At 34.2% G+C, this 26,484-nt stretch overlaps 1 protein-coding gene across 1 annotated transcript in view; it reads right to left on the bottom strand.

The window, feature by feature from the left end:
• Window positions 1–26,484, bottom strand: part of sdk1b (sidekick cell adhesion molecule 1b) — a 259,703-nt gene that overhangs the window by 127,725 nt on the left and 105,494 nt on the right. The window lies entirely within an intron of this gene.

Below are 26,484 nucleotides of genomic sequence, written 5' to 3'. Positions count from 1 at the left end.
AATTTAGTGTTTCTATTAAAAAAAAGGGAAAAAAATAAAAATACGACTTAAAAGATAACAAAACTACTATGAATTCTACTACTACTAATAATATAAAATGTCCTAAGGATTAATGAGCTGCTGGGTTCATGAATATTAATCACGTTATCTGCGTTTGCTCGAACTGACTTGCTGAAATTAAAACAGGGGCTATAATAGGTGAGCGCCAGCCAATGAGATTGTCGTTTGCGTATTGGTTCTGCCTACTACCGGAGAAACTGGCAGTTTTTAAAAGCTGAAGAATTCCGAAGGAGTTCTGTTATTTTGACAGGAAAATACACCAAAGAATATTGTTTACATGTAGCGTGTCAATTCTGCATGGTATATAAGGCTCTCTTGCTCTGTATCTTTCTTTGCGCGTGTGTGAGACAAAAGCGACGGCTAGTCATGTGCCTTCATACTAGAGTTTACGGTTTGTCAAATACAGGTAGGCTGTACATCCAGTTAGATGAACTGAAAAATAAAATGATAATAATATTAAAATAAATTATAGTAACGCTACTTGTTATTGCCAGTAACAGTAACAGCATTGTAACGAGGGAAACAGTAATTCGTTTGATTACTCATTACTAAGAAAAACACATTCACACAGCAGCATAATACGGTTGTCAGTCCTGTATTTGAATCCGTAATACGGTTACGTTCACACACAGTACGGTTATTTACGGGCGTGACAACCGTATAACTGAACTCACAACCATAAATTTCCTAGTAATCAATTTAATGTCAATCAATTTAAAAAAAGTGTTTTTTTCCCCCCGGACATGTAACTTTTTTACTCAAGGCTTAATGTCATATATATAATATGTATAAATAATCATATATATAATATATATAAATAATCATATATGGAATAATAAATATTCCAAACTGTGCTACAGTGTTGTCACATGACTTTGTTACATGCATTTTTAATCTAGTTTTGTGTAAAAATATCTTAACAGTAAACTCTAGCCTAGTGGTAGCACACATGCTTCAACACGATATGGGTTTTCCAATCCTGTCCTCTGAAATAAAACAAGTCTCTTGCTCAAGGACACAACAGTAATTAGGAAGGGAACTGAATGATTCTGGTTTTGGTTCTGATTGCAATTAATGATTCTGGTTCTTTAATGATTCTTTTAGCACATCTGAGGCAGGGTTATTACAGCTATGTGAAACTAAAACTTTTATTTATTTTGCTCAGGCAACATTTCTCATTTTCATTTAGTTTAACTAAAACTGAAATAAAAACTAAAAAAAAAAAAAAAAAAAAATCATGTTTAAAGGAAACCCCAGGTATTAAGACTTGTATGGCTCAATATAACATAAATTATGTCTCTTACTGAAATATGTATTAAAAAACCCATTAAAGATTTACGCTATTTAAAAAAATCCACATTGTTTTATACATATTTTGGACTATGGGGGCACCATTATTTCGATGACATGAAATGGTTGCACTCAGTAAGCTACTGGTGCTACCTGTTGCTATTCTTACCAGAACATAACTAGAAACGTAAAATACTGATACGATGTCCACAGCTACTGAAAGAACTTACAGGTGGCGATGGATTAGTGTAGGCATAAACCAATTTTTCCCCATTAAAAAAAATGGCACCCCAATAATCCAAAATATGTATAAAATTATGTGGTTTTCTACTACGTATTTCAGTAAGAGACATCATTTATGTTATATTAAGGCATACAAGTCTTAATTCCCAGGGTTCCCTTTAATACTATGTGTTGCCTTTTGTAATTGTAAAAATGTACTAACAATTACTACAATTCTACGCCACATTTATTCCAGTGCATATATTTCTGTATTATAAAATACTATAAATACTACAAAAATAAATAAATAAAAACTAATAGTATCTCAAAATCCCTAGAAAATGTTTTCTTGACAGAAAAATACCATTATATTTTCCATTAAGTTTACGGACAGTTCCTTCAACCCTAAAACACAACACGATTCAAACAGCTGTGAAAAATACGGAAAATTAGTTTGCATCAACACGGTACATTAACCTTTATTTTTACAGATTTTTCACAGAGTGTAGTCTGTGGAACGGGTTTGAAATGACACAGATTTGAATATAAGATGACAGATTTTTCATTTCTGTGGAACAAAACATTTCTTTGCAACAAACAAACAAATTTCTTGGAAATTATTCAGACCATTCACACGTATATTTATTGGTTTGGTCACAGAAACAAATACTACAAAAAAAAAAGTGTTCAAAATCACCTCTGATAAACTTTTTAGGATGGAAATTGGTTTTGTTTAATGGAATACATTCCCAGCAGTGTGCTGTTCTCACACTGCGCAATTTTGTCGAGTGAATGAAGTCATTCAGGTATTCAGTGCATACAAAAATGTGCACATTGTGTTTGTGATTACACACACACGATCAATTTCTGTGCTCCAATTGGTTATTCATTAGACGGGTGTCGTAGGAGGAATGTGAACCAAAATCTGTGACATTGCCAGCTAAGAATCATCGCAAAGGCAATTTATCAGCCAATTATGTGATCCAAAACAACAGATTTTGCCTTACGACGAAATAAATCTTTTACAACCTGCAAATTTGGTCTCGGGCAACGAAATAGTGTGAAAAATTTAACTCGGCTTTAAGCAAAAGTTTGCTCTCATTAATGCACAGGAGGAACAACCGAGATATTAAAGAAATCTCATCCGTGGTTTTCCTCTCGCTTCTTCTCACACCCATTTTCTCCTGAAAACTTTACAAACACGAACAAGGGCAAAGCACAAAGTGAGTGATGAAGTTTCAGGGAGGAAGCTGATGTGCCAGGGCAAATGAAGAGCAGAGGAGAGCGGGGAGAGAAGAAAGGACACGAGAAACAGCGGATGAAAGGAAAAGAACAGGATGAGCGTGAGGGAGGAAGTGAGAATGAGAGACAAGTCATGAAAGATTTACATCATCAGGAACTGACAGAGGAACCCCAGCAGCATCAGATTCATGCAAGAGAGACAGAGAAAGGGAGAGAGGGGAATGGATAATTCAAAAACAACCCCGTGTTCATGGATGAGCAGAAGCCACACACATGCATATGACTACATTTAATATTTGGATTGGAGGCGCATGTTATTCTGATCATCTGTCACTCTTAATCTCTGGATCTGTAATTGGACAGGAGATGATAAGACACCATGAAATAAACAGATGAACCCCAGCAGTCTCTCTCTTCCTCTTTCCATGTCACCTTCCATTCCTCCCTCCTTCATTCGTTGGAGTCAAAGCCCTCAAACTTCACTTCATGAATATCTAAATGAATGTCGAGCAGCAAGGGTGGGAATGGAAGGAATGGAAGGGTTAAAACATCAATGTCTGATTGTAGTTGCTGTTTATGATTTAGACTGCACTTAAATGGATGGTTCATCCAAAAAGGTTGAAAATGTTCTTATTCTCATGTGATTCCAAACCTGACTTTCTTCTTGGAACACATTAACAAGTTATGTTTATTCCTGTTTTTGTCCATACAATGAAAGTTTAATGTTGTTTTGACCTCAATATTCTTTAGATATCTTCTTCTGTGTTCAGCAGAAGATAAAGTCATACTGGGTTTGAAACAACATGAGGGTGAGTAAATGATGACACAATATTCATTTTTTGTGGGGTGAACTATGTTTCTGTTTTCAATCTCACAAATGATTACCCCATGATTTATTCACCCACAAGACATCCTAGGTATATGACTTCTTTCAAATGAATATAGTTGGAGTTACATTAAAAATGTTCTGGCTCTTCCAAGCTTTATAATGGAGGTGAATGGCTGTTGAGATTACGCTACGCCTATGTCCTACGTCATTCACTGGAACGCCACTCTATTGTGAGTGTGTGTACAACGGTTATCTTAGAAATTACAGTTTATAAAGTTTAAAATATAGATATTTCTCTCATAAAAACGCATTGATTCACTTCATAAGGCCTTTATTAAGAAGGCATTTTAGTGGCACATTAAATAATAAAAAAATCTAAGATTATGAGATTAAACTCGTAATATTTCGAGAGAAAAGTCAAAATTATGAGAATAAAGCCGAAATACTATGAGAATAAAGTCGGAATAGTATGAGAATAAAGTTGAAATATTACGAGAATAAAGTTGAAATATTACGAGAATAAAGTTGAAATACTACATAAATAAAGTTGAAATATTATGAGAATAAAGTTGAAATTACGAGAATACAGTCAAAATACTATGAGAATAAAGTCGAAATATTATGAGAATAAAGTTGAAATACTACAAAAATAAAGTTGAACTATTATGAGAATAAAGTTGAAATTACGAGAATAAAGTCAAAATACTACAAGAATAAAGTCGAAATATTAAAATAAACTCGAAACACTACGAGAATAAAGTCAAAATATTACGAGAATAAAGTCAAAATTTTACGTGAATAAAGTCGAAATATTACGAGAATAAAGTCAAAACACTGAGAATAAAGTCAAAATATTACGAGAATAAAGTCAAAATTTTACGTGAATAAAATCGAAATTATAAGAATAAAGTCAAAATATTACAAGAATAAAGTCGAAATACTACGAGAATAAAGTCAAAATATTAAAATAAACTCAAAATACTACGAAAATGAAATACTTGGAGAATAAAAATCGAAATTTCAAGAACAAAGTTGAAATCGAAAATATGAGATAAAGTCAAAATATTATGAGAATAAAGAAATACTACGAGAATCAAAATACTACGAGAATAAAGTCGAGAATATTAAAATAAAATTGAAATACTTGGAGAATAAAATCAGAATATTAAAATAAACTCGAAATACTAGGAGAATAAAGTCGAAATATTACGAGAATAAAGTCAAAATACTACGAGAATAAAGTCGAAATATTTCAAGAACAAAGTTGGAATAATATGAGATAAAGTCAAAATATTATGAGAATAAAGTCAAAATACTACGAGAATAAAGTCGAAATATTAAAATAAAATTGAAATACTCGGAGAATAAAATCAGAATATTAAACTCGAAATACTAGGAGACTAAAGTCTAAATATTACGAGAATAAAGTCAAAATACTACAAGAATAAAGTCGAAATTATGAGAATAAAGTTGAGAATAATATGAGATAAAGTCAAAATATTATGAGAATAAAGTCAAAATACTACAAGAATAAAGTCGAAATAGAATAAAATAAAATTTAAATACTACTACGAGAATAAATAAAAATCGAAACAGAATATTAAACTCGAAATACTAGGAGAATAAAGTCTAAAATTATGAGAATAAAGTCAAAATATTACGAGCATAAAGTCGAAACACTACAAAAGTCGAAATTATGAGAATAAAGTCAAAATATTACGAGAATAAAGTCGAAATACTACGAGAATAAAGTCGAAATATTAAAATAAACTCGAAACACTACGAGAATAAAGTCGAAATATTTCAAGAATAAAGTTGAAATAATATGAGATAAAGTCGAAATATTACGAGAATAAAGTCAAAATACTACAAGAATAAAGTCGAAATATTATGAGAATAAAGTCGAAATTCTACGAGAATAAAGTCAAAATATTTTGAGAATAAAGTGGAGTATACTTTATAATGGTTGAATGCACTTTACAGGACTTCAAAATCTCAACAGTCATTTACTGCCATTATAAAGCTTGGAAGAGCAAGGACATTTATTAATATAACTCCGATTGTATTCGTCTAAAAGAATTCATATACACCTAGGATGGCTTGGGGATGAGTAAATCATGGGGTCATTTTCATTTTTGGGTGAATTATCCCTTAATGTACCAACTCCAAATTTGATCCTACACTACCAAAAGCCTGAGGTCAGAATTAAAAAAAAAAAATCAGCTCTGCCATCATAGGTATAAATACATTTTGAAATATATATATAAAAAAAAAAAAAAAAAATTCTATTCTAAATTCAGATAGTTTTACTGTTTTACCACTTCTGAATGTATTTTTTGATATTATAAATGCAGCCTTAGCATGAGAGACTTTCAAAAACATTTAAAATCTTATCGACCCCAAATAAATATTTAAACGGTAGTGATTTTAATTACAAACCCAGATATTTTACCACTAGGCTACAATATCTTGTGGGATTACACTAATACACTCTTCACTTCACCTGGAACATTCTTTGAAAACACACAGCTACAACGCATTTAATTTTTATAGCACTCATGATTTACAGCTTTCTGTTCGATTGACTGAAGTATTGAGAAGGAGAACGATGCTGCGATTGTGCTGTGAAAGAAGCACGTAAGACAGAGATAAAGAGAGAGAAAGCGGACAAAACAGAAATTGCAAAGAGATCTCTTTCCTTTCTCCTTTGCACACCAGCACCTATTGACCCTCTCCAGCTCCAGTGTCAATCACCTTAATGAACAAGAAAGCGAGGTAAAAAGAGGCCAAGTGAGAAAGAGAGGGATGTCCACTCCCTAGGTGTAATTCCCAGCAATTTTTCCACTTATCCTCAACAGACAAAATAGCAGAGATGCCACTCGCTTTTGTCAGGTAATTCACACACTTAGAGTCAATCCAGTTTATTCTTCCAGGCCGCAGCAGGCAAGGGTGAGGAAAATAAGTCTAAAAGTCAGAGACTTATTTTTGCAGTCTTCTGGTGTCTGGATGAATTCATAAGAGCTGGATCTCAGCATGTCCCTTGAGAGTGCTAACAGACTTAGCTATTAATATACTTTCAGGGCTCATTTTAATCGAACGTATCTTCCTGTTCTGCCGGCAGAGATCTTTTGATCATGCCAAGAATGCAGGAGGAACGGCGGTTAATTAAGAAGTACGACCCAAAAGAACTTCACAGATCACCTTTGAACACTGTCAGTGAATGGCAAATTGCTCGATCAGAAAAACTTGAAACATCTTCACCTAGAAGTTTCGGTCCTTTCGGTTTAGTTTCAACTTGAGTGCCTAGTATAAAAAAGCATGTCTTTCTAGTTTAGTTTTGGGTTTTGCAACCATTTTGTACAATGAGCTTCATTCAAATAGCTCGGAAACTACTGCATTTTTTTTTTGGTAGAAACACAAAATCAGAACAAAGTTCTACAGTTTTATAAACGACACACTGAAATCCATTCTGCTTGCTTTTCATGAACGAGGCCAAAATGTCAGTAATTACCTGTGTCCTAACCAGCTGCAAATGCCAACTGAACACTGCGCAAAATGAGACATTCTGTTGGCTTGCATTTTTCATTATAAATAGTTCTCATGGTTCTCTGTAGCTTTCTGTGGTAAAAAGAAAAACTTTATTTATTTTAATTTTAGTTTCAGAAAGGTCAAAACCCTCCTGCACAATCAGTCTAATTCACATTGTTTGTAAAACCATTCATAAAAATTGTTAATAAAACCACGAAACCATAAGGAACATACAAAGGATGATGCTGACAGTCACAGCTGGTTAGGAAAAAAAATCTCTTTCGTTTCTTTATGATGTCCTTGGCAGCTCCTTCGAAAAAGAAATATGATTAGTGTCTATCTAAAAATCCTCTTGCACAAATTTTAGTTATTTTTTAGTCTTATTGATCCAAAATCCTGCTCTGATTTTGTCATTTCATGCAACATGTTTGCTTTCAATGAGGATGGAATAATTATTTTTCGGTTTTTCAAGGTAAATACTCTACAGTTCATCAAATATTGGTCTAAACAGCATGTAGGTTTTGTATCTTAAATCTGTTAAATCTACTATAGACTCCATGGTTCTGGATTGGCATGGACTTGATTTCAAGTCTCATGTGTCTGAGTGTGTACTGGTTAGTTGTCTTTAGAGAACATTTTGGTGAAAGAACAGTTAGCAGTGTCTATCAGCTAGTTATTTTTGTCACAGCATGTCTAGTCATGTTTAATGGTCTTTGTCTGAGTTCCAAAATATGGTTTAACGCTGCATCTGATTTCAGAACTTCATTACTGATAAGATGTGATTTTACCTCAGGTCACTAATACATAAATATATTAATGTATAATAGCTGATATGATATGAATATAACATTTTTTAAAAGGCCCTTTAGTAGTATTGAGTGAACCAGCTTTGCACACAAAATATGTGAAACTTATACAGCATGAGCAGCGCTTTCATATCTGACCTCTTAACGTGCATGCTAAGTGACGTGTAACGGCATTAATTAATTAAAAGTGTCAAACTCATCCAGCCACAGCGGACCAAATTAAAGAGGTGAGTCTCTGAGGGCTCTCAATATGACTGAGTGAAACCACAGATCTACCTTCAGCAAGCACACATATTCAAACAGTCCTCTAGTCAAACTCATTACAGCTGTATATCCGTGAAGGTTAGAGTGTGATCTGAGATCTGAAGATCTCTCAATATCTCCGAGCTGTTTAGAGTCGTGTGGTTAAACTTGGGTAATTGGGTCATGAGGTCTGTTACTCAGAGTCATGCCAAGTGAGTAAACAACAGTTGCGAGCTTTTAAAGTTATAAACAACAGCAGGCGATTTAAGAGTCATGCTCATTTGTGGATTCATGTAATCGTTTACTCATTTATTTATTCATTCATTTACTTTTTCATTCACTTATACATTTTGTTGCCTTATTTACAGTCAATCACTTACTTATTTAGATTACTTACTATACTCATATGATGCAATTTCATGTTTTCCTTTGTCTGTGTTCTAAGCTGTTTGTGCATATATAAGATCTGTAAAGTTGCAAAGATTAAAGTCTCAAATGCAAAGAGATATTCTATGTGAAAGTTAAGACTCAGCTTCCTAAAACGGCTCATTCAAACACGCCCCCACAAATCTACGTCACTGTGTGGGAATCTTTGCGTAACACCACCCAAGTGTATACGCAAAGAAAGAAGGTGTAACTTTTATTCTTGCTGTAGTATTGTTGTTGCTGCTGCCCTGTTGTGGAGACCGTGTGTTTCGTTGTGAAAGCAAAACTACTTTGTTTGGCCTTCCAAATGAGCTCCCAACTAGAAATCAGTAGTTAAGTTATATTTACAACATTGCTCCAGAACAGTACAGCGCAAATATTGAAATGTGTGCAGTGCATTTTACGGAGGATTGTTTCCTGAACCTGAGAGAGTAGCCTATAATGCCGCTGTGCACAAAGGTTAGCAATTCCAACTTTGCATTGACAGTCTGGCACTTCTGACTCACAGTCTGTAAGTACATTTTCATATTCAAAGAATTTGCTACCGACTTTTAAAATGCGAGTTTTGAGCAGTGTATAGTGCTTGTTTGTCGTTTCTATAAATGGTTTTATGTTTACACAATGCAAACCGATGCAACACAATGCATAAAAAGACAGTATAAGTCATTAAAATCAGTAACTAAAGCATAGAAAGGACCCTCGCACCCAGGCTCACCGCCACCCTGCTAGCTTCAGAAAAACATTGAACAGTGAGCAATATGGATTAAAAGTGGTAAATATAGAAGGAATATGTCAAAGTCATTTATATGTGTCAAACGTCCTGCTGCCAGCTTGTGGCACTATGACTATAACTGAATATTGACATTTGGATTTACTTCAGGCCAGCACTTTTATCAAACACGTGAAGTTTGGTGCAGATCAGACTTTGCATTTTTAAGTTAGTTTAAACTTAAACTAAGTTAGTTTAAACTTAGCTTTGTCAGGCCGTCACGGACACGCCCTTTAACAAGAACTCAAGATCTTCGCAATTTAACACTGCAAAGTCCTGACTGACCAAATACAATGTGGATGCCATTAAGTCTCTATGAGGAGATATAGAGAATAAAACATGTCAATTCCTGTTGTCAGCAGGTGGCGCTATGACTATAACTGGAATATGGGGACTGGCATGTGTTCAGGACAGGACTCTTATCAAACATATACATTTTGCTGTAGATCGGATATCGTATGCCTAAATTATAATTTCCTCCCTCATGGCGTAATATCGAAGTTTGTCAGGCTCCCACGGACACGCCCTTTAATGAAAACTCAAGATACTTGCAATTTAATGTCACAAAGGGATTTAGATTACACTGACCAAATCTGGTGTTGATCTGTTTAAATCTCTAGAAGGAGTTTGTTTAAATACAGCACCTGAGAATGGCAAAAACGGCACAGAAAATTCAAAATAACACACTTCCTGTTGGGTTTCGGACTTCGTAACACGGGACTTTTCTGTAGGTATTGGTGGGTTACATGAGTCTTCCGAACTTCATACATGTATGTGAAACAGAGCTCAAGGGGCACTTTGTTGAAATCTTATGGGTGGCGCTATTGAGCCGTTTTGCCACACCCACTTCTGGAACCCATACCAGATCAAATTTTCACCACTTTTGGCATGTGCGCAAAGTTTCATGAGTTTTCGAGCATGTTTATTCCCTCAAAAATGCAGTTCATTTTGGAGAAGATAGCTGGCTAATCAGAGCACACCATGCTTTTCAGATCAATGAGCTTTGTAAAAATCATAGTGTTTCAGAAAGGTGGGGCAGAGAGGCGCAACAATAATGTACAGTATGTGGAAAATAATGTGATTTTTTAACCTTAAACCATGCAGACTCATTACACCAAATACACAAAATAATGTATTTTTAGCAACATCATATGACTCCTTTAATGCACCCATTCACTCATTTGACTTTAGTTGCTAATTAAAGGAATACTTCACCCAAAAATGAAAAATACCATGATTTACTCACCCTCAAGCCATGCTAGGTGTATGACTTTCTTCTTTCAGATGAATACAGTTGGAGTTTTATTTAAACATTTCCTGTGTCTATCATAAAGTATACTCCACATTAGAGATTACAGTTAATAAAGTTTTAAATATGGACATTTTTCTCATACAAATGAATCACTTTGCTTCAGGAGGCCTTTAATAACCCCCTTATGATGGATGGATGCACTTTATTGGATTTCACAATCTCAACAGCCATTCACTGCCACTATAAAACTTGGAAGAGCCAGGACATTTTTTAATTTTTAATTCCATTGGTCTGAAAGAAGACAGTCATATACATCTAGGATGCTTGAGTGTGAGTAAATCATGGGGTCATTTTCATTTTTGGGTGAACTATCCCATTAACTCACTCATTTACTCACTCAATGTATCGACATTTCCAGAGAAATGTTAAGCAGCACAACTGTTTACAACATTAATAATAAGAAGAACTGTTTCTTGAGCAACAGATAATCATATTAGAATGAAGGATCATGTGACAGTGGATACTGTAGTAGTGGCTGCTTAAAGTATTAAAAACTGACCCCAAACTTTTGAACGGCAGTGTATGTGTCCTCATGCAGTCCGCTAAATGTGGATTACAGAGGCTCAGGATACTGCTGCTATGAAGCACACTGACAAACATGAATTAATCCAGTTTACTGTCTAGCTGCAGGAGTGACTCATAGGCAGCTTGACTCAGGGCCACGTCAAATTAGACGCATTCAAATAAAAGCATTCTGGTGTAAAAGCACATCGTAAATGGAGGAAGAGTAAATACACACGAATAATGTGATACGAATACCACTATAAACACTCTCACTCATGCACACACACATATTGGAGACCTTCAGGGCTGAGGCGCAATGGAGTTTAATATGGGAGATAAATTGCCTCAGACTTGACACTCAATGCGAGGTAAGAATAAATCCAGATAACGGTTCAAAGTTAATTTTGTCAACTTCTAGGCGTAGGCTACGCAAGCATACAGATGGCATCAAAGCTAAAAGGCATGGGCTAAAAGCCACAAAAGTCCAATTTTATATTCTGTGGGGTCTTTAAAACCCTTCCTAAAGCAAGATATAAGACTTTCTCTCCCACGTGTAACTGCGGCATACTTCATTTTTTGTAGTTACTTGTTATTTAACGGACACTTTTTTATAGAACAGTTCAGGCTAACTGCATGAGTTGCCCTGGAGCAATGGATTTAAATGACACACTCAAATGCACAACGATAACAGAAAAGGATTGTGATTTCAGTAGGTTCCTTTGAAATCCATTCTTCAGACTTTATGTCATAAGTCCAAATTCTTAAACAACACTATCATGAAGATCCTGAACACAATACACTCTTATATACAGTGGGTACGGAAAGTATTCAGACCCCCTCAAATTTTTCACTCTTTGTTATATTGCAGCCATTTGCTAAAATCATTTAAGTTCATTTTTTTTCCTCATTAATGTACACACAGCACCCCATATTGACAGAAAAACACAGAATTGTTGACATTTGTGCAGATTTATTAAAAAAGAAAAACTGAAATATCACATGGTCCTAAGTATTCAGACCCTTTGCTGTGACACTCACATATTTAACTCAGGTGCTGTCCATTTCTTCTGATCATCTTTGAGATGGTTCTACACCTTCATTTGAGTCCAGCTGTGTTTGATTATACTGATTGGACTTGATTAGGAAAAGCCACACACCTGTCTATATAAGGCCTTACAGCTCACAGTGCATGTCAGAGCAAATGAGAATCATGAGGTCAAAGGAACTGCCTGAAGAGCTCAGAGACAGAATTGTGGCAAGGCACAGATCTGGCCAAGGTTACAAAAACATTTCTGCTGCACTTAAGGTTCCTAAGAGCACAGTGGCCTCCATAATCCTTAAATGGAAGACGTTTGGGACGACCAGAACCCTTCCTAGAGCTGGCCGTCCGGCCAAACTGAGCTATTGGGGCAGAAGAGCCTTGGTGAGAGAGGTAAAGAAGAACCCAAAGATCACTGTGGCTGAGCTCCAGAGATGCAGTCGGGAGATGGGAGAAAGTTGTAGAAAGTCAACCATCACTGCAGCCCTCCACCAGGTTTTATGGGGATTTATGGCAGAGTGGCCCGACAGAAGGCTCTCCTCAGTGCAAGACACATGAAAGCCCACATGTAGTTTGCTAAAAAACACCTGAAGGACTCCAAGATGGTGAGAAATAAGATTCTCTGGTCTGATGAGACCAAGATAGAACTTTTTGGCCTTAATTCTAAGTAGTATGTGTGGAGAAAACCAGGCACTGCTCATCACCTGTCCAATACAGTCCCAACAGTGAAGCATGGTGGTGGCAGCATCATGCTGTGGGGGTGTTTTTCAGCTGCAGGGACAGGACGACTGGTTGCAATCGAGGGAAAGATGAATGCGGCCAAGTACAGGGATATCCTGGATGAAAACCTTCTCCAGAGTGCTCAGGACCTCAGACTGGGCCGAAGGTTTACCTTCCAACAAGACAATGACCCTAAGCACACAGCTAAAATAACGAAGGAGAGGCTTCACAACAACTCTGTGACTGTTCTTGAAAGGCCCAGCCAGAGCCCTGACTTAAACCCAATTGAGCATCTCTGGAGAGACCTAAAAATGGCTGTCCACCAACGTTTACCATCCAACCTGACAGAACTGGAGAGGATCTGCAAGAAGGAATGGCAGAGGATCCCCAAATCCAGGTGTGAAAAACTTGTTGCATCTTTCCCAAAAAGACTCATGGCTGTATTAGATCAAAAGGTGCTTCTACTAAATACTGAGCAAAGGGTCTGAATACTTAGGACCATGTGATATTTCAGTTTTTCTTTTTTAATAAATCTGCAAAAATGTCAACAATTCTGTGTTTTTTCTGTCAATATGCGGTGCTGTGTGTACATTAATGAGGAAAAAAATGAACTTAAATGATTTACGCAAATGGCTGCAATATAACAAAGAGTGAAAAATTTAAGGGGGTCTGAATACTTTCCGTACCCACTGTATCTGCACTTCACTGCGGGTGGGGCTTAGGGTATTTTTGGGAAAATCTGTAACACTTCAGTATAGAGACCAATTCTCCATATTAACTAGTTTCGTATTAGCATGCCTATTATTAACATATTGGCTGCTAATTAGTACCTTTGAAGCACATATTCTGCATGACCATATTCTACACCCCTAATCTTACCTAATACATAAACTTAACAAGTACCTTACTATTAATGAGCAGCAAATTAGAAGTTTATTTGAGGCAAAAGCCGTAGTTAATGATTTGTTAATAGTGAAAATTGGACCTTAAAATAAAGTGTGGCCAGAAAATAGAAAACATGAGTTCTCTTGCACAGTTTGGGAATTTAAAAAAGACTATTATGTATTAAAAATAGTGAACTGCATCAGAAAAGCTAGCCAATTATGAGAGAAGTCATTTACAAATAAAATCCATTAATAATAATAATACAATTAAAAAAAAAAAAAAAGAATCAGAAAGTTTTGACTGTTTTTAGGGCAAGAAACATACAGTAAGTAGCACAGAGTGTATCAGAAAAAATACAAAGGTGCAAAAGCATGCAGTACATTTTATTAATATTAATACATTTTTATTAATAAATTATTGCATTGTAGAAAGAGTAAATGGGTGAATAATTTCAAATTGTAGTCTAAAAACTTGTTAAACTTTAAAAACAAGTTTGGGAAACGGTAAAATACCCATTCTGTTCCAAAATCTGTGACCAGTGTTGTTATTGGTAAAAAATACAAAAATAAATAAATTAAATAAAAAATAAAAATGTAAAAAAGTTAATTAATATTAAAAATGTTGCCTTGGTAATAACCTGAAATAAAATTATTTTAAGTACTAAAACTGTAAAATGTTTTAAATGAAATAATAATAAAAATGAATTGTAAATTGCATTAAAGCTGAAATAAAAATATATAAATATTAGATTAAAAATGATTTTTTTATATAACAGTAATTTAAATTAATTAATATTAGAAATGTTGCCTTGGGAATTAACTGAAATAAAATAAGTTTAGGTATTAAAATTACTAAAGCTGAAACTGAAATTAAATATTTTTTAATAATTTTATCAAATATAGCTAAATGGAAATCTATAACAAAAATTAATTGAATTAAACTAACAAACAAAAAGTAAATGGTATTTGAATTAAAGACGAAATAAAATAAAATATATAAAGGTTAGATGAAAACCATTTTTTAATGTAACAATAATTTAAATTAATTAATATTAGAAAGGGTGCCTTGGTAATTAACTGAAATTTAAGTACTACAATTACTAAAACTAAAACTGAAATTATATATATTTTAATCAATTTTTTTAAAGAAATTATAGTTAATTGGAAATCTATACAAACAAAAACTAATAAAATGACAAATATCACATAACACAATTACTAAAACAAACTAAAATGAAAATAAATCAATTTAAAAAAAATTGATTGTCCCAAACATATATGTGTGACCTATGGATTTATGCTCATTAAAGTATTATTAAAGCATTGCTTAATAATGTTTATTAAAGCCCTGAGCTTAGAAAGATACTAAAATCAAACTGTTCTGGAATCAGTTTTGCGTCAAGTGCTATGTGTGAGGCATGAAAAGCTGCTGACTTTGTATTGCATCCAAAATCAGCCACTTATCAGGTTCCATTTCCGTTCCCTTAGAAGGCAGCTGCCTACGTAGACAGTATGCAGCAAAGCAGCTAAGTAGGTTTACAGCAGAGCTATTATGTCTATTGTGGAAACTACAACAATTCTATCACTCAGACCCGAAAACACACTCTTACAACCTCCACAATATAAACAGAGTAAAAGACCCAAACATCTTTAGTGGACGATACAGAGGGAGGAAGAGACCTTTCAGTAAACTACTCATACATTAATGAGTCTCTCTCTCTCTCCCTCCCCCCTCTCTTTCTTTATCTCTAATGATTTGGTTAATTCTCTTGAAGGAGACTTTGGCTCATGTTGTGCGAGTCGGCTGCCATTGCGAGATAAAATTTTGGCCTGCGTGTTCTAACTGGCAAAGACAAGACCCCGCAGAGGTCACACACAAACAGACGGACGGACACACACACCGAATCAACAAACAGCCTTGCGCCTGTAATTGAAAATGACAGGAAAAAACCTTCATGTTAAAACGAGGTGAGCAAATGTCTTCAAGGATGGACTTTATTACATGACAACACATGCAGACAAGGAGGACAGGAATGGGAAGGGGACACAAAAATGAACACACGCGCTAGCGTCAATTCTCAAGGTGCTTGTAGGATTGGCCTATTATAGCCTGTCAAATATACAAAATAATTAACAGCTCACTGGTGTGAAACAAGAAAATGTCCAACTGCTAATTGCATAACCTATGATTGGACATCGTGAGTGAACTAGAAATGAAGACATGTTCATATCTCAGTACAGAGCAAGTATACAAGCAAAAAAAAGTATAGCTGCTCTAAAAATATATTGAGGAGTTCAGTTATAAAAGTGTTATTTGGCAATTTTACACTGTCATCATCAGTTTTGCGTAAGACGGAGGATATTTCGCATCAGGTTCAAGTTGGTTGTGCAAATTCGGAAGTTGCTTGGTTTGAAAGTGATTTTTGTGTGAGCTGTGATTCATACATCACTACTATGGGTGGGCGATACCGGTAGACACGATTAACCAGTAGACATTTGTCAGCCGTTAGAGATTTTGTGGTTACACGCTAACGTGTCGTTGCTGTGCTACATGGTCACAAAAACTTTTGCATTAGGGATTTTTAGGAGTTTTAATTTCTGTAGGGGGTGCTGTTGGCCTACTTCTAATCAAATGAAAGTAAAATACACAAATCTTCAGTTAAATACAGTTATTCTCAAAGCTTTAATGTACTGTCTTTATAAAAAAGCTTCACTATTGTTTATTTAATTCTAAGAATTCTAACTAAATAAGTTCTTGTTAAAAACTAGCCAAATTTAAAAATAATTTACTTATAATTTCCGCACAGGAGAGACTTGGTGTTGTTTCCAAACAAAATATATTGGTATTGGCATTAGTTATCAGCCACAATTAGTTGAAAAAATATCGGCATATCGGTTATCGGCAAAAATCCAATTAGGAATCCAATTAGGAATTGTGCATTCCTAATTTGCATGTGTTTTTAAGCATTGCAGTTTACAAACACATGATTTTAAGCTGTTAAATATGCAATTAGCTGCATAAGAGAACTTATTTCGCTATATGTGCACACTGTTTCTAAACACTGTCAGAGCGCTCATAGAGCGCAGGAGTATCGAAAATAGTATAGCTATTTTTGATGCTTTATAGGCCTTTAACGGTTAAACATATGTGTATGTGTTGAAATGCCTGTCTTTGTAAGTATTCTCGTAAACACAGTAATGTTTAAGTAAAACACGTAAAACAGCATATTGAATCCGGGTAGCTCTTAAAGTGGCAGCAGTCTAATATTCCTGCTGTCTGTCATTCATGTTAATCAAACAAAAGAGAAAAATCTCTCACTGCTCGTGACTAAATCACTTTTGTAACTTTAGTAAGAATAAATATGTATTTAAAGGAGAAGTCCAAAACAAAGATTTACATATAATGTACTCACCCCCTTGTCATCCAAGATGTTCATGTCTTTCTTTCCTCAGTCGTAAAGAAATTATGTTTTTTGAGGAAAACATTTCAGAATTTTTCTCAATATAGTGGACTGATATGGTGCCCGATTTTGAACTTTCAAAATGCAGTTCAAACGATCCCAAATGCGGCTGAAGACAATCCCACCCGAGGAAGAAGGGTCTTATCTATCGAAACGGTTATTTTCATTAAAAAATACAATTTAAATACTTTTTAATCTCAAACACTCGTCTTGCCTTTCTCTCCCTGAACTCTGTGTATTCTGACTCAAGACAGTTAGGGTATGTTACAGTCATGAACAGGAACAAAAACAGTCCAGCCAGAGTAAGACAAAACAAGCGTATGGCATTAAAAAGTATATAAATTGTATTATTTTTTATAAAATAACCAAGCGTTACTCTAGATAAGACCCTTCTTTCTCGGCTGGGATCGTTTACAACTGCATTTGGGATCGTTTCAAGCCGCATTTAAACTGCATTTTGTAGTTCATTATATGGTGAAAAATGCTGAAATGTTTTCCTTAAAAAACAACTTCTTTACAACTGAAGAAAGAAAGATATGAACATCATGGATGACAAGGGGGTGAGAAAATGATGTGCAAATTGTTTTGTCTTCAGTGAGCTTGATTATTTATTTATTTATTTTTTTTTATTTGGGCTAGTATAAGGGCCAGTTTTACTAAACAGGGCAAATTAGCACCAAAGCGCAATTCCAAAACAGCACTGATGGGAGGGGATATTTCTGCGGGTGATTTACTAACAATGCGCAAATTAAAGAACACAGACGCAAATCTCATCTCATTTACATACTGACCAGTGTGCTTTAACATAGTCGCAAATAAAGAATTATGAAATAAAGAAGCCACAGTGTGTCAAAAAGAACCGGCAGTCAAAAAATGAAGGTTGGCAAGAAGTTTTGATAGACCTGGTATTGCACGACTCCTTGTTAAGGGGTTCCAGGTTGAGGTCTTTTATTTCCTGAAGCGAATTAAAAATAATGTGTTCTTCTGGCATTCCAAATAAATTAATACATGTGTAAAAAATCATCTCCCTTCTACCAAGTGCCCTCTGTTCTACATTAATACATAAATTCAGGTCTTGTCAAATTAGCAAGGAGCAGGAATTTCGAAAAGTCTGCATCTCTATCAAAACATTTAGTACATTTTATTTATATATTTATTTTTAACCGATGGTCCTGACCACAAGCAACAGGGCTATTTAAAGCCAATTTGCAAGCATATTCTATTTTTTCTAATAAACGTGCCTTAGAATTAAATCGACTGAAATCAGTATTTCCATCCTCTTATCCCACAAGGAAATGAGAACGAGATTTGGAAAGCTGCATATCAATCTGAAATGTAATGAAGCTTGTTATAAGTTGGAAAACAAATAACAATCTACGACAGACAAATTGAGAGGAAACTTTCCAGTGGTGAATGTTTTGAGGAGGGAGGTTGTTTAAAAGTGACTGTGATAGATACTGACATACAGTAGATCTCCTGAAGAGAAACGACAGACTGAATGTCTTTTAAACTTCACCTTCTAAAGCAACAGCAAAGTCAACTCCTTTTATTGAGAATATCCTGACAAACACTCAAAGGCAGGCAGACATAAAGATGCAATACGCTGAAATAGCTAATAAAATACTTAAAAGGAACCAGCTATACATCAGATGTTTGGTACCACTATCAATAAGGTCTGTATAAAGACTATAAACATATGAATAGTGTATACAATAATCATTATATTATATTGCTAATCATGTATTTCATGCATAGCTATTGAAGTATGAATATAAAAGCACTATTTTAAAAAAATAAGTTGTGGCATACAAAGCCATCGCAAAAGCGTGACAATGCATAAAGAATGCCATTTTTATATAAAAATGTAAAATATATATATATATATATATATATATATATATATATATATATTTATATAGAAACACTGGGGACAAAGGGTTTACATTGAAAATCTGTGATTTATTTTTATTTAAACCTGGATATAAGCAAAGAACTGGGAGTTTGAAAATGTTAAAACAATTCGATGTACAACGTAAATAAAAAATATCAAAGATTTTGCACTATTATAGGTCACTGATCCAATTTGTGACATTGACCATGTTTTAACTTCTTCGTAAAGGTCAGATGTGTTAAAATCATGCTGGATAAAATGAATCAGTTTTTGTAGAAACCTGTGGAGTTCCTGACATTTTCTTCACAAAAAGTTTAATTTCAGATTAGATCATTAGCAGCATAATAATTTGTCAATTTGAAAAGAAAGCAAACTAGAAGCATTTTCTCTGATGGTGATTTGCAGATATAACAAACTAGATCATTAATTACATATACTTTATGGTTTTTCTCATGGAATCAGTGAAAATAAATAACATATTGCCTTTTGAGACATGTTTATGTTCCCAGATTTGATTTGAGCGTTCATGCATGATCAGCAACAACATAAAGCTTTGCTGTCTGCTTCTGATGTTAGTATACTTCATCATAACACCTACTGTTCCATAACACCATCATCACCCATCACTCACCATCACAGCAGGCCTGCGTTTCATCAAATCGTTCCATTTGGTTTAGTTTGATTTGATTGAAATGGAAAAGCGGGGCTGTATACTTACAGATTAATCAAAAACATTAAAAAAGATCCTTTTATAAACACTGCGGCTGAAGCGAACACCAGATCCGGAGATGGTTGTAAATAACTGTTGGCCATAAATCTCATCTAAAGATTAATGAGTATGTAATTTTCCAGATGTGTTAATCCTGATCTGGATATGTTTTAATCTTGAGGATTAGATGTTTTGGACAATAATAAACTCGTCTGGATTACAGTCTTCACAGTTAGTGGTGCCGTTTTTAAAAGGTTTTGCTGATAAAGGATGAAATCTGTAATGTTCTCAGAGAAATAACATGGGTACTAACAAAACACACTGAAGAAACTTCAGTCTGCCAGTGAGGTGAGAAAAAAAGAAACTTCCAGAACAAAAATTCACAAATAATTTACTCATCCCCTTGTCTTCCAAGATGTTCATGTCTTTCTTTCTTCAGTCAATAAGAAATTATGTTTCTTGAGGAATTCCCAAATGTTTCTCCATATAGTGGACTTCTATGGCGCTCCCAAATTTGAACTTCTAAAATACAGTTTAAATGCAGCTTCAAATGGCTCTAAACGATCCCAGCTGAGGAAGAAGGGTCTTATGTAGCGAAACGATCAGTCATTTTTCGAAACAAACTGACAATTTATATACTTTCTAACCTCAAATGCTCATCTTGTCTAAGTCTGCATGAACTCAAAAACCTCCCATCTCGTTGTCTTTCCCAACTTCAAAATCATCCTACATCGCTGCAGAAGTACTAACCCAATGTTTACAAAGTGAACATGCAAAGAAGATCAAATGCCCTTTACAAAAAAGGTAAAACAGCGATGTAGGACGATTTTGACGTTGAAGAAGAAAGAGTTTTTCGACATACCCTAACTGTAATGACCTGGATTACACAGACTATGCATGTGCATCGCAGAGACGAGACAAGACGAGCGTTTGAGGTTAAAAAGTTTATTAAAAAATTTGTGAATGTTTTCCTCAAAAAACAATTTCTTATCGACTGAAGAAAGAAAGACATGAACATCTTGGATGACAAGGGGGTGAGTAAATTATCTGTAAATTTCTGTTCTGGAAGTGGACTTCTCCTTTAATTTAAAATACACTACTATTTTATTGCATTGCATTTAAGAAAAGAATACCTTTTTCAACATATACACATTAAATTAATCAGAAGTAGTCTACTTGAAGTTTCTAAAAATCCTAAAAGAAACGTTTTACTGTTTCTACAAAACATTAAGCGGCACAAGTGTTGTAAACATAGATGTAAAAAGAAATGGTTCTTGCACAACAAATCAGCATATAAGAATGATTTCCAAAGGATCATGTGAGACTGAAGACTGGAGTAATGATGCTGAAAATTCAGCTTTGCATCACAGAAATAAATTACATTTTGACATATATCAAAACAGAATACAGTTCATTTAAATTGTAATAATATTTCACAATATTACTGTTTTTACTGTACTTTGCAGACTTAGTAAGCATAAGAGACTTGAAAAAAAAAACCCTGAAATAACTGAAAAATGACATTAAAAAAACTAATTAATTTTGTAGTGTGCACACAAAAAAACAATAACTCACATTTAAATGCAATTCTCACTCTTAAAAAATTGCATTGTATACATGCAGTTGGAGAGAGTAAAAAGGCCTGGGACAAAGACAAAGAGAGATAGAAAGGTACTAGTGGTATCTCTAGACACATGGAGAGGCAGGAATTCTGTGAAAATTAAAAATGCATATGACACCAGGGACAAGTGTCTGATGAATTTAGTTTTAAACCATGCATAATCAACATCTGGCACACAAGCACTAACAAACAACGTAAACAGAGAGAACAAGAGGCGAAAAAGAGACACAGACTGTCAAAATGCTTCTAAATGTTTAAGTGGCTGCACGGACTGTTGACAAGAAACTCATATTAGTGAATTAGCCGCCCACAGACCAACCAAAGCCAAATCAACCTGCTGCTGAAAAAAACCTAAAACTACAGTTAGGCACATTCTTTTTCCGTGGGTTGTACTTGCACGGAATAAATCACAGTATGAACCATATTATATGGTCTGATCTGCTGACTTAGCTTTGTCCTTTCCTTGTAAATTCTCTCTGTGATTTCATTTGTGCTTTTTGCATTCTGTTTATTGTAATTTATTCTAAACACAGTGAAAACAACCCTTGAATGGCATGAGTTTAAAATTCCACAAAGGATTCATAAACATACAATAGTTAGATGCCATCAGCATGCTCATATTATACACTTCGGTGTCTATTTAAACTATTTTCTATTTAAACTATTTAAATATATGCGTGTTAAAACCGCAATTTACGTATTCGAACACCTACAAATATTAATGAGATGCTTCTCTCTCTCTCTGTCTGTCTCTCTCCAGATGTCATCGTCTGGTTTCCATCCTCTGGTCCAGATGGATGCATACCCTCTCTTCCTGCTCAGCCTCACTTCACCACAGACAACATGTCGAGAGATGAGTCACACACGAAACCACACACTTATACTTGCAGAAGACAGCATGAGACGCTGAAAAAGTCAAATAAAGTGACATGCTAGCCGTCATTTCCATGGTTACATCGATTCGGTTGTGCTTACTCACGGTGACACTATGAAGGGTCTGCGTGCGAGTCATATGAGACTCAACTTCAAGGTTCGGTGTTCTAACATCCTGACTTTATGACGCCACCTGTCTCGTATCCAGTAGAGTATAGGTTTTACCTGAACACTGCCGGGACATGCCTTAAAATATTAACATTAATGTTGATATATATTTGCAATGAGAGCATGTTGTGTGTCAGTTAATGTCAAAAGTAGTATCTGCAGTATGTGCTAGTATTCAGTCAGATATATTTTTTAATTATGTGATATAATATTTTTGGAAGAGAAATTCATAGTTTAAAAAAAAACAACGGGCAATATTATAAAATATAACATTAAAAAACATATAAATCAGTCGCTTTTCTAAAAAAACATTGTCCAACAGCGACACCAGCAGATAAACTTACAGCGGGAGTCCGTGTCTTTCTCACCTCCCCCGATCCCACTGAGTTTTAACAGACTCCCTAAAGCACGCTGTCAGTTCGGTGGGGAGTAATTGAGAATGAATGCTGGAAAGTCACGTGAGAGAAGGCAATGCCTCCATCACGATATGATTGTGTCCGCCTCTTGTGTTTGTGCACATTTTGCGTTCGCGAATCAGTCTGAATTAACAATATAATGGCGTTAATGGTAAGACTAATTTAAAAAAGTAAGTAAACAACTCACACACTTAGACATAACCACTTAGTTACTTAAAAATAAGACTTAAAATGGCTGTGAATAGTGTAAGTAATGTTTATTTAACCAAGAAAATGTGACTGGAACATGAATTTACATTTGATTAAAAAATGTTTTTGAAAGAAGGTTCTTATGCTAACCAAGGCTGAATTATTTACAAAAAACTGTTGTCTATGTCAATATTTTTTAAAGCATAATATATTCTTGTTACGGAAATACTGAATTTTCAGCAGTCATTGCTCAGAAATGTAATGTAAGTAATGTAAGTGTAAGTATAATTCTTATCATTATTAATATTGAAAACTGTTGTAATGGATTAGTTCACTTCCAGAACAAAAAATGTACAGATAATTTACTCACCCCCTTGTCACCTAAGATGTTTATGTCTTTCTTTCTTCAGTTGTAAAGAAATTATGTTTTTTGAGGAAAACATTTCAGGAATAAGGGTATTATCTAACGAAACAATCTGTGCTTTTCTTAAATAAATTAATATTTATACACTGTTTAACCACAAATACTTGTCTTGTCTGTAAATTATCTGTAAATAGAAGTTAACTAATCCTTAATTTTTTTTTGTAGAACCCATGACACATTTTTAACAGAACTCTTTAGAGGGTTCTTTAGAAGATTATTTAGAATGTTTATTAGAAATATAGACACTATAAATGTCTTCACTGTCATTTTTTTAACAAGTTAATGTTTCCTTCCTTACTGAATAAAAGTATTAATGTTTAAAAATCAATCAATCTTAATGTTCCTACTTTTTGACAACTTTTGAATTGCAGTATACAATGCAAGAAACCTTGCATTAATCCACTATTACTTCAACAAAGGCATATGATCTCGAAAGACTCAATGCTTCATTTACTAAATTAAGTTTAATTCTATTTCTATTAGAACTAGAATCCCTTCCAAACATCCATTCCTATGCTGTCCTATCTATCTTCAGCACACATTTTACACCACAAACCCCAATATCAACAAACACATCACACAGAAGGCTCTGGCCCCTTTCAAATATTGGCAAGTACTTCCTCTTTTATAAAAGCCCTGCTGTGTTCCTGTTGAAATTTTAATATACCAGCAACCGAAGAGATGCCCCCTCCAAAAAGCTCCCATACCAGTATGGACAAATAAACAAAAATCCCTAAAAAGCTCATAAAACTTCTTAAAGGTCAATACAAAAACATAAAAATAATTTAAATGAATCAATTAAAAAGCAGTGATTTTTTTAAAATCCCTCCTGCTGTCAGCTCTCTACTCGTCATTCTTTGTTCTTTCCCCTTCTTATGTCCTTGTCATATTCATTCAACTCAACACTCTGTTTGTGGAATTTCAGATCCTTTAAACTGCTTTCAACATCTCCTTTTCTCTAAATTTTTGATTAGAAAAAATGCCATTTTTCAAATGGTGGATTTGACTGACAGTCGTAAACCTCTTGTCCCCTAAAACACTGCGGAGAAACTAAAGACTTAAGTAGATGATTTTCACATTGAACACTTTCCTTAGCCTTTTTGTTCCTTTAGTTTTGCATTCATTTGAAATGAAATTTACAGTATAAAGGTCTTCTGCATGGTGTGTCATTCTGCTTTAAAAAGTAGCTAGTTGTTTAAACCGAAAGGTATGAAAAAAAAATCTTTAATTAGGAGCAAAAACAACCTTCTCCTTTACTCCCAGTGGAAAGACAAAAATAATGTCCTTTAAAAACCAAACTACAAAATGTGCCACACAACACACGCTAGTGTGTCTACAAGCATATTGACAGTACAGAGAAATGAGATGGTTGAAAATGTGAAAGGTGAATGAGAGGGTCAATGTGTTTAATTTAAAAGCACACCCACTTAAAAAAAAAAGTCAATATTTTGCCCCAGAGAGCTGATCGGAATGAGAACAACGTAAAAAATATTTCACATTACAAGTTTAATCACACACCATATGAACCCAAAATCTAATCGTATATAATTTTGCTTTATACAGGCACTGACCACCTACAAATCCATGTAACTGTATAACATTTAACATCATAGTCCCTGATAGGCCTGTTTAGTGCATCAGCTGTGATATTTAAGTGATAAGATTCTTAATATCACAAACGTTTTCATTTGACAGAGATGATAAGGAAACCCTCAAAATATCTGCATTAATTCTAAGCAACATTTTACTCATTAGCAGATGAAATAACTTTCATTATCAAGTCATTAACAACCATACAATGCTTAATGATAAGCATTTAATAAAATCTGAATATATATTTGTGAATTGTGGAGTTTAATGACTTTTAATCACTATTTAACTGTACTTCAAATAGTCACTAAAGATCTGTTAAATTATATAACAATTAAGTTTTAATTAACTGATCCCTAATTTTTTAATGACTTTTGAGCTATTTGAATGGAAGATCTAAGTTGTATTAAAATTACATACATTTCCAACATATATGTATCATATAATTACACACTGTCGTTCAAAAGTTTGGGATCAGTATGATTGTTAATGTTTTTTAAACCAGTCTCTTATGCTCATCAAGGCTGCATTTATTTGGTCAAAAATGCAGAAAAACCAGCAATATTGTGAAATATTATCACAATTTAAAATAATGGTTTTCTATTTTTTTATACTTTAAAATAGAATTTATTCCTGTGATGCAAAACTGAATTTTCTGCATCATTACTCCAGTCTTCAGTGTCACATTGTCCAAAATAAACCCATTTATTCAAAACAGAAATATTTTCTGACAATAAAACTCTTTACTATGACTTTTTATCAATTTAACACATCCTTGCTAAATAGCCTTACTAAGTATTAATTTCTTTTAAAAAAGAAAGAATAACATTTTACTGCCCCCAATTTTTTTTTTAACTTTTTAACTGTTATATTGTTACAAAAAAATCTATTTTAAATAAATGCTGATCTATTCAACTTTTAATTCATCAAAGAATCCTGAAAAATGAATCATGAGTCCAAAAAAATATTAAGCAGCACAACTGTTTCCAACACTGATAATAAATTAGCATGTTAGAATGACTTCTGAAAGATCATGTGACACTGAAGACTGGAGTAATGATGCTAAAAAATTCAGCTTTGCATCACATGAATAAATTACATTTTAAAGTATATTAAAATAGAAAACCACTATTCTAAATTGCAATAATACTTCACAATATTACAGTTTTTTCTGTATTTTTAATCAAATAAACGCAGCCTCGATGAGCATAAAAGTCTTCTTTAAAAACATAAACAATTTTACTGATCCCATACTTTTGAACAGCAGT

This window comes from Labeo rohita, chromosome 1 (genome assembly GCF_022985175.1).
Source record: "Labeo rohita strain BAU-BD-2019 chromosome 1, IGBB_LRoh.1.0, whole genome shotgun sequence".
NCBI classification, from domain to species: Eukaryota; Metazoa; Chordata; class Actinopteri; order Cypriniformes; family Cyprinidae; genus Labeo; species Labeo rohita.
The sequence above is the reverse complement of the archived record's forward strand: the minus strand, read 5'-3'. Positions and strand labels throughout refer to the sequence as shown.